Here is a 16,783-nt window from a genome sequence, read left to right as displayed (position 1 = left end):
TATCTGAATGTCATGGTAGTTGTTGACACTATAATTAGTTTAAGACAATCTGTACTACACAAAGCCTATCTCAATGGGGAAACAACAGATAAATTTTCAAAAAGCCATGACTGTATGAAACCCACAAAAATGCTTTATATACTGTAGAAAAGGAAATGCAAAGTGGATCATCTGTAGTGAATGGAGACATGTGTCATAGTAACTGACTACTTAAATATGAAAATATATCTTTCCTTTCATTTATTTATAATAAAGATGATAGCCAGAGGAAATAAATGGCATTTTATATTACATTTGAAAACAGCTGTAGATATATTGTGTATAACACATTAATACAAGGCTGTATATTTGTGTGTACATAAATTAAATATATCATGTAGTTTTATATTTCCATAAAATAACAGTGGAGAGATATATGCATCTGTGTAGTTGTAAAGTTTCTTTATTTTATTAAAAGACAACAACATTAAAAAAAAGAACATTGCCAACTATATATCTGATAGAAAATTTAAATCATAATATATATATGATATCACAGAAACAAACAAAAAATGATCTATTAAACCAACGAGCCTGAGACCTAATATGAGTCTATGAGACTAATTGAGTTCTCAAAAAAACAAAAAACAAAAAACAAAAACAAAAACAAAAAAGACTAAGAAATATCTCAAAAATGTCCATTGTTAAGGGAAGAATGCCCACATATACGTGGAAATTGAACAATGCTCTACTCAATGATAACCTGGTCAAGGAAGAAATAAAGAAAGAAATTAAAAACTTTTTAGAATTTAATGAAAATGAAGGTATAACATACCCAAACTTATGGGACACAATGAAAGCTGTGCTAAGAGGAAAACTCATAGCGCTGAGTGCCTGCAGAAAGAAACAGGAAAGAGCATACATATGTCAGCAGCTTGACAGCACACCTAAAAACTCTAGAGCAAAAAGAAGCAAATACACCCAGGAGGAGTAGAAGGCAGGAAATAATCAAACTCAGAGCTAAAATCAACCAAGTAGAAACAAAAAGGACCATAGAAAGAATCAACAGAACCAAAAGTTGATTCTTTGAGAAAATCAACAAGATAGATAAGCCCTTAGCCAGACTAACGAGAGGACACAGAGAGTGTGTCCAAATTAACAAAATCAGAAATGAAAAGGGAGACATAACTACAGATTCAGAGGAAATTAAAAAATAATCAGATCTTACTATAAAAGCCTATATTCAACAAAACTTGAAAATCTACAGGAAATGGACAATTTCCTAGACAAATACCAGGTACCGAAGTTAAATCAGGAACAGATAAACCAGTTAAACAACCCCATAACTCCTAAGGAAATAGAAGCAGTCATTAAAGGTCTCCCAACCCAAAAGAGCCCAGGTCCAGACGGGTTTAGTGCAGAATTCTATCAAACCTTCATAGAAAACCTCATACCAATATTATCCAAACTATTCCACAAAATTGAAACAGATGGATCACTCCCGAATTCCTTCTATGAAGTCACAATTACTCTTATACCTAAACCACACAAAGACACAACAAAGAAAGAGAACTTCAGACCAATTTCCCTTATGAATATCGACGCAAAAATACTCAATAAAATTCTGGCAAACCGAATCCAAGAGCACATCAAAACAATCATCCACCATGATCAAGTAGGCTTCATCCCAGGCATGCAGGGATGGTTTAATATACGGAAAACCATCAACGTGATCCATTATATAAACAAACTGAAAGAACAGAACCACATGATCATTTCATTAGATGCTGAGAAAGCATTTGACAAAATTCAACACCCCTTCATGATAAAAGTCCTGGAAAGAATAGGAATTCAGGCCCATACCTAAACATAGTAAAAGCCATATACAGCAAACCAGTTGCTAACATTAAACTAAATGGAGAGAAACTTGAAGCAATCCCACTAAAATCAGGGACTAGACAAGGCTGCCCGCTCTCTCCCTACTTATTCAATATGGTTCTTGAAGTTCTAGCCAGAGCAATCAGACAACAAAAGGAGGTCAAGGGGATACAGATCGGAAAAGAAGAAGTCAAAATATCACTATTTGCAGATGATATGATAGTATATTTAAGCGATCACATAAGTTCCACCAGAGAACTACTAAAGCTGATAAACAACTTCAGCAAAGTGGCTGGGTATAAAATTAACTCAAATAAATCAGTAGCCTTCCTCTACACAAAAGAGAAACAAGCCGAGAAAGAAATTAGGGAAACGACACCCTTCATAATAGACCCAAATAATATAAATACCTCGGTGTGACTTTAACCAAGCAAGTAAAAGGTCTGTACAATAAGAACTTCAAGACACTGAAGAAAGAAATTGAAGAAGACCTCAGAAGATGGAAAGATCTCCCATGCTCATGGATTGGCAGGATTAATATAGTAAAAATGGCCATTTTACCAAAAGCGATCTACAGATTCAATGCAATCCCCATCAAAATACCAATCCAATTCTTCAAAGAGTTAGAACAATTTGCAAATTCATCTGGAATAACAAAAAACCCAGGATAGCTAAAACTATCCTCAACAATAAAAGGACTTCAGGGGGAATCACTATCCCTGAACTCAAGCAGTATTACAGAGCAATAGTGATAAAAACTGCATGGTATTGGTACAGAGACAGACAGATAGAACAATGGAATAGAATTGAAGACCCAGAAATGAACCCACACACCTATGGTCACTTGATTTTTGACAAAGGAGCCAAAACCATCCAATGGAAAAAAGACAGCATTTTCAGCAAATGGTGCTGGTTCAACTGGAGGTCAACATGTAGAAGAATGCAGATCGATCCATGCTTATCACCCTGTACAAAGCTTAAGTCCAAGTGGATCAAGGACCTCCACATCAAACCAGACACACTCAAACTAATAGAAGAAAAACTAGGGAAGCATCTGGAACACATGGGCACTGGAAAAAATTTCGTGAGCAAAACACCAATGGCTTATGCTCTAAGATCAAGAATCGACAAATGGGATCTCATAAAACTGCAAAGCTTCTGTAAGGCAAAGGACACTGTGGTTAGGACAAATCGGCAACCAACAGATTGGGAAAAGATCTTTACCAATCCTACAACAGATAGAGGCCTTATATCCAAAATATACAAAGAACTCAAGAAGTTAGACCGCAGGGAGACAAATAACCCTATTAAACAATGGGGTTCAGAGCTAAACAAAGAATTCACAGCTGAGGAATGCCGAATGGCTGAGAAACACCTAAAGAAATGTTCAACATCTTTAGTCATAAGGGAAATGCAAATCAAAACAACCCTGAGATTTTACCTCACACCAGTGAGAATGGCTAAGATCAAAAACTCAGGTGACAGCAGATGCTGGCCAAGATGCGGAGAAAGAGGAACACTCCTCCATTGTTGGTGGGATTGCAAACTGGTACAACCATTCTGGAAATCAGTCTGGAGGTTCCTCAGAAAATTGGACATTGAACTGCCTGAGGATCCAGCTATACCTCTCTTGGGCATATACCCAAAAGATGCCCCAACATATAAAAAAGACACGTGCTCCACTATGTTCATCGCAGCCTTATTTATAATAGCCAGAAACTGGAAAGAACCCAGATGCCCTTCAACAGAGGAATGGATACAGAAAATGTGGTACATCTACACAATGGAATATTACTCAGCTATCAAAAACAACGGCTTTATGAAATTCGTAGGCAAATGGTTGGAACTGGAAAATATCATCCTGAGTGAGGTAACCCAATCACAGAAAGACATACATGGTATGCACTCATTGATAAGTGGCTATTAGCCCAAATGCTTGAATTACCCTAGATGCCTAGAACAAATGAAACTCAAGACGGATGATCAAAATGTGAATGCTTCACTCCTTCTCTAAAAGGGAAACAAGAATACCCTTGGTAGGGAAGAGAGAAGCAAAGATTAAAACAGAGACTGAAGGAACAACCATTCAGAGCCTGCCCCACATGTGGCCCATACATATACAGCCACCCAATTAGACAAGATGGATGAAGCAAAGAAGTGCAGGCTGACAGGAGCCGGATGTAGATCGCTCCTGAGAGACACAGCCAGAATACAGCAAATACAGAGGCGAATGCCAGCAGCAAACCACTGAACTGAGAATAGAACCCCCGTTGAAGGAATCAGAGAAAGAACTGGAAGAGCTTGAAGGGGCTCGAGACCCCATATGTACAACAATGCCAAGCAACCAGAGCTTCCAGGGACTAAGCCACTACCTAAAGACTATACATGGACTGACCCTGGACTCTAACCTCATAGGTAGCAATGAATATCCTAGTAAGAGCACCAGTGGAAGGGGAAGCCCTGGGTCCTGCTAAGACTGAACCCCCAGTGAACTAGACTGTTGGGGGGAGGGCAGCAATGGGGGGAGGGTTGGGAGGGGAACACCCATAAGGAAGGGGAGGGGGGAGGGGGATGTTTGCCCGGAAACCAAAGAATTATTATTAAGTATTAAATAAATTTTAAAAAAAAGAAATATATATAATTTCAAAAAAAAAATGTCCATTGTTCCCAGCAATTAGGGAAATGTAAATCAAAGCAACATTAAGATTTCATCTTACATTGCTCAGGATTGTTTTTGCTATCTTGGGTTTTTGGTTTTTTTTGGTTTTTGGTTTTTTGTTTTGTTTTGTTTTTGTTTTTGTTTTGTTTTGTTTTGTTTTCCTTTTTTCTTTCTTTCTTAACTTGGGTATTTCTTATTTACATTTTGATTGTTATTCCCTTTCCCAGTTTCCTGGCCAACATCCCCCTAAACCCTACCCTTCTCTTTTTCTATGGGTATTTCCCTTCCCATCCTCCTCCCATTACCGCCCTCCCCCCAACAATCACGTTCACTGGGGGTTCAGTCTTGGCAGGACCAAGGGCTTCCACTGGTGCTCTTACTAGGCTATTCACTGCTACCTATGAGGTTGGAGCCCAGGGTCAGTCCATGTATAGTCTTTGGGTAGCGGCTTAGTCCCTGGAAGCTCTGGTTGGTTGGCACTGTTGTTCATATGGGGTCTCAAGCCCCTTCAAGCTCTTTCAGTCCTTTCTCTGATTCTTTCCACGGGGTCCCGTTCTCAGTTCAGTGGTTTAATGAGAATTTCTCTTTCAAGGTCTATGTAAAAAACTGTTGGAATTTTGATGGGGATTGCATTAAATCAGTAGATTGCTTTTGATGGAATGGCCACATTCAGTATTTTAATCCTACCTATCCATGAACATGGGAGCTCTTTTCATCTTCTGATGTCTTCCTTTGTTTCTTTCTTCAGAGACTTGAAGTTCTTGTCATACAGATCTTTCACTTGCTTGGTTAGAGTTACACTAAGATATTTTTATATTATTCTTAAAAGGTGTTGTTTCCTAATTTCTTTTCTCAGCCTGTTTATCATTTATATAAATGTGGGATACTCTTTGACTTAATTTTGTATCCAGTCACTTTGGTAAAGGTGTATATCAGCTATAGGGGTTCTGCAGTAGAATTTTTGGGGTGACTTAAGTATATTATCATATCATCCACAAATAGCAATACTTTGCCTTCTTCTTTTCCAATTTATATCTCTTTTATTTTCTTTAGTTGTCTTATTGCTCTGGCTAGAAATTCAAGTACTATATTGAATAGATATGGAGAGAGTGGGAAGTCTTATCATATCCCTGATTTTAGTGGAATTGCTTTAAGTTTTTCTCTATTTAGTTAGATGTTGGCTATTGGCTTGCTGAGTATTGCTTTGATTGTGTTTAGGAATGTCCCTTGTACCTATGATCTCTCTAATACTTTTAACAGGAAGGGGTGTTAGATTTTTGTCAAAGGACTCTTGAACAATAAAACTTTAGAAGCAATCACCATCCCCGATTGCTATACTACATCAAGCTGTACTACAGAGCAATAGTGATAAAAGTGTATTGACACCAGTTCCCATCTGTGCTCTGGAGCTAATCCTGTGCCACAGCTCTCCATATCCAAATCTTGCCCAGAGAGAGCTGGTCTCACAGGAGTGCTGACACACCTAATATCACAGGTGATACCACCACTATTGCTCCAATACCTGGCACAAGTAGGATTCGCCCAGAGTCAACAGACAATAGTAACTGTGGAGCAGCCTGGGACAGGATCCTTCCAGTTATCATCTGCACCCCAGAGAACACCCTGTCCCACAGTTCCATACCCAAATCCCACCCTGAGAGTGCTGGTCTCCAAGGAAGGCTGATAAACCTAAGATGACAGGCTCACAGGTCTACAGGCTCACAGGCTCACAGAAAGGAAAAGCTACAGTCAGAGACAGCAAGACCAGAAAACACCAGATAAAGTCAGATGGTTAGAGGCAAGCACAAGAACATAAGCAACAGAAAATAACATAAGAACCAAGTTCTCCCACCACAGCAAGCCCAAACATACACGGAAAGAAGATTCTGATTTAAAACCACATCTCATGATGATGATAGAGGACTTTACAAAGGACATAAATAACTCTTAAAGAAATACAGGAGAGGATCCCGGCCCGCAGCAGCTCTCTGCTCCCAGACCCTGTGGGAAAGAGACCTCACCGCCCGGTCAGGTGGGCACTCCTAAGGCTGCAGAGCGGAAGAGACCACCAACACTGCCCACCCCTGCCCACATCCCTGGCCCAAGAGGAAACTGTATAAGGCCTCTGGGCTCCCGTGGGGGAGGGCCCAGGAGCGGCAGGACCCCTGCCTGAGACACCGCCGGAACCTGAAGGAAACAGACTGGATAAACAGTTCTCTGCACCCAAATCCCATGGGAGGGAGAGCTAAACCCTCAGAGAGGCAGACACGCCTGGGAAACCAGAAGAGACTGCACTCTGCATACACATCTCGGACGCCAGAGGAAAACACCAAAGGCCATCTGGAACCCTGGTGCACTGAAAATCCCGGAAGGGGCGGCGCATATCTTCCTGGTTGCTGCCACTGCAGAGAGCCCGTGGGCAGCACCCCACGAGCGAACTTGAGCCTCGGGACCACAGGTAAGACCAACCTTTCTGCTGCAAGAAAGCTGCCTGGTGAACTCAAGACACAGGCCCACAGGAACAGCTGAAGACCTGTAGAGAGGAAAAACTACACACCCGAAAGCAGAACACTCTGTCCCCATAACTGACTGAAAGAGAGGAAAACAGGTGTACAGCACTCCTGACACACAGGCTTATAGGACAGTCTAGCCACTGTCAGAAATAGCAGAACAAAGTAACACTAGAGATAATCTGATGGCGAGAGGCAAGCGCAGGAACCCAAGCAACAGAAACCAAGACTACATGGCATCATCAGAGCCCAATTCTCCCACCAAAACAAACATGGAATATCCAAACACACCAGAAAAGCAAGATCTAGTTTCAAAATCATATTTGATCATGATGCTGGAGGACTTCAAGAAAGACATGAAGAACTCCCTTAGAGAACAAGTAGAAGCCTACAGAGAGGAATCGCAAAAATCCCTGAAAGAATTCCAGGAAATCATACATAAACAAGTAGAAGCCCATAGAGAGGAGTCACAAAAATCCCTGAAAGAATTCCAGGAAATCATAAATAAACAAGTAGAAGCCCATAGAGAGGAGTCACAAAAATCCCTGAAAGAATCGCAAAAATCCCTGAAAGAATTCCAGGAAAACACAATCAAACAGTTGAAGGAACTAAAAATGCAAATAGAAGCAATCAAGAAAGAACACATGGAAACAACCCTGGATATAGAAAACCAAAAGAAGAGACAAGGAGTTGTAGATAGAAGCCTCACCAACAGAATACAAGAGATGGAAGAGAGAATCTCAGGAGCAGAAGATTCCATAGAAATCATTGACTCAACTGTCAAAGATAATGTAAAGCGGAAAAAGCTACTGGTCCAAAACATACAGGAAATCCAGGACTCAATGAGAAGATCAAACCTAAGGATAATAAGTATAGAAGAGAGTGAAGACTCCCAGCTCAAAGGACCAGTAAATATCTTCAACAAAATCATAGAAGAAAACTTCCCTAACCTAAAAAAAGAGATACCCATAGGCATACAAGAAGCCTACAGAACTCCAAATAGATTGGACCAGAAAAGAAACACCTCCCGTCACATAATAGTCAAAACACCAAACGCACAAAATAAAGAAAGAATATTAAAAGCAGTAAGGGAAAAAGGTCAAGTAACATATAAAGGCAGACCTATCAGAATCACACCAGACTTCTCGCCAGAAACTATGAAGGCCAGAAGATCCTGGACTGATGTCATACAGACCCTAAGAGAACACAAATGCCAGCCCAGGTTACTGTATCCTGCAAAACTCTCAATTAACATAGATGGAGAAACCAAGATATTCTATGACAAAACCAAATTTACACAATATCTTTCTACAAATCCAGCACTACAAAGGATAATAAATGGTAAAGCCCAACATAAGGAGGCAAGCTATACCCTAGAAGAAGCAAGAAACTAATCGTCTTGGCAACAAAACAAAGAGAAGAAAAACACACAAACATAACCTCACATCCAACTATGAACATAACGGGAAGCAATAATCACTATTCCTTAATATCTCTCAACATCAATGGCCTCAACTCCCCAATAAAAAGACATAGATTAACAAACTGGATACGCAACGAGGACCCTGCATTCTGCTGCCTTCAGGAAACACACCTCAGAGACAAAGACAGACATTACCTCAGAGTGAAAGGCTCGAAAACAATTTTCCAAGCAAATGGTCAGAAGAAGCAAGCTGGAGTAGCCATTCTAATATCAAATAAAATCAATTTTCAACTAAAAGTCATCAAAAAAGATAAGGAAGGACACTTTATATTCATCAAAGGAAAAATCCACCAAGATGAACTCTCAATCCTAAATATCTATGCCCCAAATACAAGGGCACCTACATATGTAAAAGAAACCTTACTAAAGCTCAAAACACACATTGCACCTCACACAATAATAGTGGGAGATTTCAACACCCCACTCTCATCAATGGACAGATCATGGAAACAGAAATTAAACAGAGATGTAGACAGACTAAGAGAAGTCATGAGCCAAATGGACTTAACGGATATTTATAGAACATTCTATCCTAAAGCAAAAGGATATACCTTCTTCTCAGCTCCTCATGGTACTTTCTCCAAAATTGACCATATAATTGGTCAAAAAACGGGCCTCAACAGGTACAGAAAGATAGGAATAATCCCATGCGTGCTATCGGACCACCACGGCCTAAAACTGGTCTTCAATAACAATCAAGGAAGAATGCCCACATATACTTGGAAATTGAACAATGCTCTACTCAATGATAACCTGGTCAAGGAAGAAATAAAGAAAAAAATTAAAAACTTTTTAGAATTTAATGAAACTGAAGGTACAACATACCCAAACTTATGGGACACAATGAAAGCTGTGCTAAGAGGAAAACTCATAGCGCTGAGTGCCTGCAGAAAGAAACAGGAAAGAGCATATGTCAGCAGCTTGACAGCACACCTAAAAGCTCTAGAACAAAAAGAAGCAAATACACCCAGGAGGAGTAAAAGGCAGGAAATAATCAAACTCAGAGCGGAAATCAACCAAGTAGAAACAAAAAGGACCATAGAAAGAATCAACAGAACCAAAAGTTGGTTCTTTGAGAAAATCAACAAGATAGATAAGCCCTTAGCCAGACTAACGAGAGGACACAGAGAGTGCGTCCAAATGAACAAAATCAGAAATGAAAAGGGAGACATAACAACAGATTCAGAGGAAATTCAAAAACTCATCAGATCTTACTATAAAAACCTATATTCAACAAAACTTGAAAATCTTCAGGAAATGGACAATTTCCTAGACAGATACCAGGTACCGAAGTTAAATCAGGAACAGATAAACCAGTTAAACAACCCCATAACTCCTAAGGAAATAGAAGCAGTCATTAAAGGTCTCCCAACCAAAAAGAGCCCAGGTCCAGACGGGTTTAGTGCAGAATTCTATCAAACCTTCATAGAAGACCTCATACCAATATTATCCAAACTATTCCACAAAATTGAAACAGATGGAGAATTACCGAATACCTTCTACGAAGCCACAATTACTCTTATACCTAAACCACACAAAGACACAACAAAGAAAGAGAACTTCAGACCAATTTCCCTTATGAATATCGACGCAAAAATACTCAACAAAATTCTGGCAAACCGAATCCAAGAGCACATCAAAACAATCATCCACCATGACCAAGTAGGCTTCATCCCAGGCATGCAGGGATGGTTTAATATACGGAAAACCATCAACGTGATCCATTATATAAACAAACTGAAAGAACAAAACGACATGATCATTTCATTAGATGCTGAGAAAGCATTTGACAAAATTAAACACCCCTTCATGATAATAGTCCTGGAAAGAATAGGAATTCAAGGCCCATACCTGAACATAGTAAAAGCCATATACAGCAAACCAGTTACTAACATTAAACTAAATGGAGAGAAACTTGAAGCAATCCCACTAAAATCAGGGACTAGACAAGGCTGCCCACTCTCTCCCTACTTATTCAATATAGTTCTTGAAGTTCTAGCCAGAGCAATCAGACAACAAAAGGAGGTCAAGGGGATACAGATCGGAAAAGAAGAAGTCAAAATATCACTATTTGCAGATGATATGATAGTATATTTAAGTGATCCCAAAAGTTCCACCAGAGAACTACTAAAGCTGATAAACAACTTCAGCAAAGTGGCTGGGTATAAAATTAACTCAAATAAATCAGTTGCCTTCCTCTATACAAAAGAGAAACAAGCCGAGAAAGAAATTAGGGAAACGACACCCTTCATAATAGACCCAAATAATATAAAGTACCTCGGTGTGACTATAACCAAGCAAGTAAAAGATCTGTACAATAAGAACTTCAAGACACTGAAGAAGGAAATTGAAGAAGACCTCAGAAGATGGAAAGATCTCCCATGCTCATGGATTGGCAGGATTAATATAGTAAAAATGGCCATTTTACCAAAAGCGATCTACAGATTCAATGCAATCCCCATCAAAATACCAATCCAATTCTTCAAAGAGTTAGACAGAACAATTTGCAAATTCATCTGGAATAACAAAAAACCCAGGATAGCTAAAGCTATCCTCAACAATAAAAGGACTTCAGGGGGAATCACTATCCCTGAACTCAAGCAGTATTACAGAGCAATAGTGATAAAAACTGCATGGTATTGGTACAGAGACAGACAGATAGACCAATGGAATAGAATTGAAGACCCAGAAATGAACCCACACACCTATGGTCACTTGATTTTTGACAAAGGAGCCAAAACCATCCAATGGAAAAAAGATAGCATTTTCAGCAAATGGTGCTGGTTCAACTGGAGGGCAACATGTAGAAGAATGCAGATTGATCCATGCTTATCACCCTGTACAAAGCTTAAGTCCAAGTGGATCAAGGACCTCCACATCAAACCAGATACACTCAAACTAATAGAAGAAAAACTAGGGAAGCATCTGGAACACATGGGCACTGGAAAAAATTTCCTGAACAAAACACTAATGGCTTACGCTCTAAGATCAAGAATCGACAAATGGGATCTCATAAAATTACAAAGCTTCTGTAAGGCAAAGGACACTGTGGTTAGGACAAAACGGCAACCAACAGATTGGGAAAAGATCTTTACCAATCCTACAACAGATAGAGGCCTTATATCCAAAATATACAAAGAACTCAAGAAGTTAGACCACAGGGAAACAAATAACCCTATTAAAAAATGGGGTTCAGAGCTAAACAAAGAATTCACAGCTGAGGAATGCCGAATGGCTCAGAAACACCTAAAGAAATGTTCAACATCTTTAGTCATAAGGGAAATGCAAATCAAAACAACCCTGAGATTTCACCTCACACCAGTGAGAATGGCTAAGATCAAAAACTCAGGGGACAGCAGATGCTGGCGAGGATGTGGAGAAAGAGGAACACTCCTCCATTGTTGGTGGGATTGCAAACTGGTACAACCATTCTGGAAATCAGTCTGGAGGATCCTCAGAAAATTGGACATTGAACTGCCTGAAGATCCAGCTATACCTCTCTTGGGCATATACCCAAAAGATGCCCCAACATATAAAAAAGACACGTGCTCCACTATGTTCATTGCAGCCTTATTTATAATAGCCAGAAGCTGGAAAGAACCCAGATGCCCTTCAACAGAGGAATGGATACAGAAAATGTGGTACATCTACACAATGGAATATTACTCAGCTATCAAAAACAACGGCTTTATGAAATTCGTAGGCAAATGGTTGGAACTGGAAAACATCATCCTGAGTGAGCTAACCCAATCACAGAAAGACATACATGGTATGCACTCATTGATAAGTGGCTATTAGCCCAAATGCTTCTATTACCCTAGATGCCTAGAACAAATGAAACTCAAGAGGGATGATCAAAACGTGAATGCTTCACTCCTTCTTTAAAAGGGGAACAAGAATACCCTTGGCAGGGAAGAGAGAGGCAAAGATTAAAACAGAGACTGAAGGAACACCCATTCAGAGCCTGCCCCACATGTGGCCCATACATATACAGCCACCCAATTAGACAAGATGGATGAAGCAAAGAAGTGCAGACCGACAGGAGCCGGATGTAGATCGCTCCTGAGAGACACAGCCAGAATACAGCAAATACAGAGGCGAATGCCAGCAGCAAACCACTGAACTGAGAATAGAACCCCCGTTGAAGGAATCAGAGAAAGAACTGGAAGAGCTTGAAGGGGCTCGAGACCCCATATGTACAACAATGCCAAGCAACCAGAGCTTCCAGGGACTAAGCCACTACCTAAAGACTATACATGGACTGACCCTGGACTCTAACCTCATAGGTAGCAATGAATATCCTAGTAAGAGCACCAGTGGAAGGGGAAGCCCTGGGTCCTGCTAAGACTGAACCCCCAGTGAACTAGACTGTTGGGGGGAGGGCGGCAATGGGGGGAGGGTTGGGAGGGGAACACCCATAAGGAAGGGGAGGGGGGAGGGGGATGTTTGCCCGGAAACCGGGAAAGGGAATAACACTCGAAATGTATATAAGAAATACTCAAGTTGCAGCAGCTCTCTGCTCCCAGACCCGGTGAGAGAGAGACCCAACCGCCTGGTCAGGTGGGCACTCCTGAGGCTGCAGAGCGGAAGAGACCACCAACACTGCTCACCCCTGCCCACATCCCTGGCCCAAGAGGAAACTGTATAAGGCCTCTGGGCTCCCGTGGGGGAGGGCCCAGGAGCGGCAGGACTTCTGCGCCTGAGACACCGCCGGATCCTGAAAGAAACAGACCGGATAAACAGTTCTCTGCACCCAAATCCCGTGGGAGGGAGAGCTAAACCTTCAGAGAGGCAGACAAGCCTGGGAAACCAGAAGAGACTGCTCCCTGCACACACATCTCGGACGCCAGAGGAAAAAGCCAAAGACCATCTGGAACCCTGGTGCACTGAAGCTCCCGGAAGGGGCGGCACAGGTCTTCCTGGTTGCTGCCGCTGCAGAGAGCCCCTGGGCAGCACCCCACGAGCGAACCTGAGCCTCGGGACCACAGGTAAGACCAAATTTTCTGCTGCAAGAAAGCTGCCTGGTGAACTCAAGACACAGGCCCACAGGAACAGCTGAAGACCTGTAGAGAGGAAAAACTACACGCCCGAAAGCAGAACACACTGTCCCCATAACTGACTGAAAGAGAGGAAAACAGGTCTACAGCACTCCTGACACACAGGCTTATAGGTCAGTCTACCCACTGTCAGAAATAGCAGAACAAAGTAACACTAGAGATAATCTGATGGCGAGAGGCAAGCGCAGGAACCCAAGCAACAGAAACCAAGACTGCATGCCATCATCGGAGCCCAATTCTCCCACCAAAACAAACATGGAATATCCAAACACACCAGAAAAGCAAGATCTAGTTTCAAAATCATATTTGATCATGATGCTGGAGGACTTCAAGAAAGACATGAACACACTTAGGGAAACACAGGAAATCATTAATAAACAAGTTGAAGCCTACAGAGAGGAATGGCAAAAATCCCTGAAAGAATTCCAGGAAAACACAATCAAACAGATGAAGGAATTAAAAATGGAAATAGAAGCAATCAAGAAAGAACACATGGAAACAACCCTGGATATAGAAAACCAAAAGAAGAGACAAGGAGCTGTAGATACAAGCTTCACCAACAGAATACAAGAGATGGAAGAGAGAATCTCAGGAGCAGAAGATTCCATAGAAATCATTGACTCAACTGTCAAAGATAATGTAAAGCGGAAAAAGCTACTGGTCCAAAACATACAGGAAATCCAGGACTCAATGAGAAGATCAAACCTAAGGATAATAGGTATAGAAGAGAGTGAAGACTCCCAGCTCAAAGGACCAGTAAATATTTTCAACAAAATCATAGAAGAAAACTTCCCTAACCTAAAAAAAGAGATACCCATAGGCATACAAGAAGCCTACAGAACTCCAAATAGATTGGACCAGAAAAGAAACACCTCCCGTCACATAATTGTCAAAACACCAAACGCACAAAATAAAGAAAGAATATTAAAAGCAGTAAGGGAAAAAGGTCAAGTAACATATAAAGGGAGACCTATCAGAATCACACCAGACTTCTCGCCAGAAACTATGAAGGCCAGAAGATCCTGGACTGATGTCATACAGACCCTAAGAGAACACAAATGCCAGCCCAGGTTACTGTATCCAGCAAAACTCTCAATTAACATTGATGGAGAAACCAAGATATTCCATGACAAAACCAAATTTACACAATATCTTTCTACAAATCCAGCACTACAAAGGATAATAAATGGTAAAGCCCAACATAAGGAGGCAAGCTATACCCTAGAAGAAGCAAGAAACTAATCGTCTTGGCAACAAAACAAAGAGAATGAAAGCACACAAACATAACCTCACATCCAAATATGAATATAAAGGGAAACAATAATCACTATTCCTTAATATCTCTCAATATCAATGGCCTCAACTCCCCAATAAAAAGACATAGATTAACAAACTGGATACGCAACGAGGACCCTGCATTCTGCTGCCTACAGGAAACACACCTCAGAGACAAAGACAGACACTACCTCAGAGTGAAAGGCTGGAAAACAACTTTCCAAGCAAATGGTCAGAAGAAGCAAGCTGGAGTAGCCATTCTAATATCAAATAAAATCAATTTCCAACTAAAAGTCATCAAAAAAGATAAGGAAGGACACTTCATATTCATCAAAGGAAAAATCCACCAAGATGAACTCTCAATCCTAAATATCTATGCCCCAAATACAAGGGCACCTACATACGTAAAAGAAACCTTACTAAAGCTCAAAACACACATTGCACCTCACACAATAATAGTGGGAGATTTTAACACCCCACTCTCATCAATGGACAGATCATGGAAACAGAAATTAAACAGTGATGTCGACAGACTAAGAGAAGTCATGAGCCAAATGGACTTAACGGATATTTATAGAACATTCTATCCTAAAGCAAAAGGATATACCTTCTTCTCAGCTCCTCATGGTACTTTCTCCAAAATTGACCATATAATTGGTCAAAAAACGGGCCTCAACAGGTACAAAAAGATAGAAATAATCCCATGCGTGCTATCGGACCACCACGGCCTAAAACTGGTCTTCAATAACAATCAAGGAAGAATGCCCACATATACTTGGAAATTGAACAATGCTCTACTCAATGATAACCTGGTCAAGGAAGAAATAAAGAAAGAAATTAAAAACTTTTTAGAATTTAATGAAAATGAAGATACAACATACTCAAACTTATGGGACACAATGAAAGCTGTGCTAAGAGGAAAACTCATAGCGCTGAGTGCCTGCAGAAAGAAACAGGAAAGAGCATATGTCAGCAGCTTGACAGCACACCTAAAAGCTCTAGAACAAAAAGAAGCAAATACACCCAGGAGGAGTAGAAGGCAGGAAATAATCAAACTCAGAGCTGAAATCAACCAAGTAGAAACAAAAAGGACCATAGAAAGAATCAACAGGACCAAAAGTTGGTTCTTTGAGAAAATCAACAAGATAGATAAACCCTTAGCCAGACTAACGAGAGGACACAGAGACTGCGTCCAAATTAACAAAATCAGAACTGAAAAGGGAGACATACCTACAGATTCAGAGGAAATTCAAAAAATCATCAGATCTTACTATAAAAACCTATATTCAACAAAATTTGAAAATCTTCAGGAAATGGACAATTTCCTAGACAGATACCAGGTATCAAAGTTAAATCAGGAACAGATAAACCAGTTAAACAATCCCATAACTCCTAAGGAAATAGAAGCAGTCATTAAAGGTCTCCCAACCAAAAAGAGCCCAGGTCCAGACGGGTTTAGTGCAGAATTCTATCAAACCTTCATAGAAGACCTCATACCAATATTATCCAAACTATTCCACAAAATTGAAACAGATGGAGCCCTACCGAATTCCTTCTACGAAGCTACAATTACTCTTATACCTAAACCACACAAAGACACAACAAAGAAAGAGAACTTCAGACCAATTTCCCTTATGAATATCGACGCAAAAATACTCAATAAAATTCTGGCAAACCGAATTCAAGAGCACATCAAAACAATCATCCACCATGATCAAGTAGGCTTCATCCCAGGCATGCAGGGATGGTTTAATATACGGAAAACCATCAACGTGATCCATTATATAAACAAACTGAAAGAACAGAACCACATGATCATTTCATTAGATGCTGAGAAACATTTGACAAAATTCAACACCCCTTCATGATAAAAGTCCTGGAAAGAATAGGAATTCAAGGCCCATACCTAAACATAGTAAAAGCCATATACAGCAAACCAGTT

This window comes from Rattus norvegicus, chromosome 1, assembly GCF_036323735.1.
Source record: "Rattus norvegicus strain BN/NHsdMcwi chromosome 1, GRCr8, whole genome shotgun sequence".
In the NCBI taxonomy this organism is placed as follows: Eukaryota; Metazoa; Chordata; class Mammalia; order Rodentia; family Muridae; genus Rattus; species Rattus norvegicus.
The sequence above is the reverse complement of the archived record's forward strand: the minus strand, read 5'-3'. Positions refer to the sequence as shown.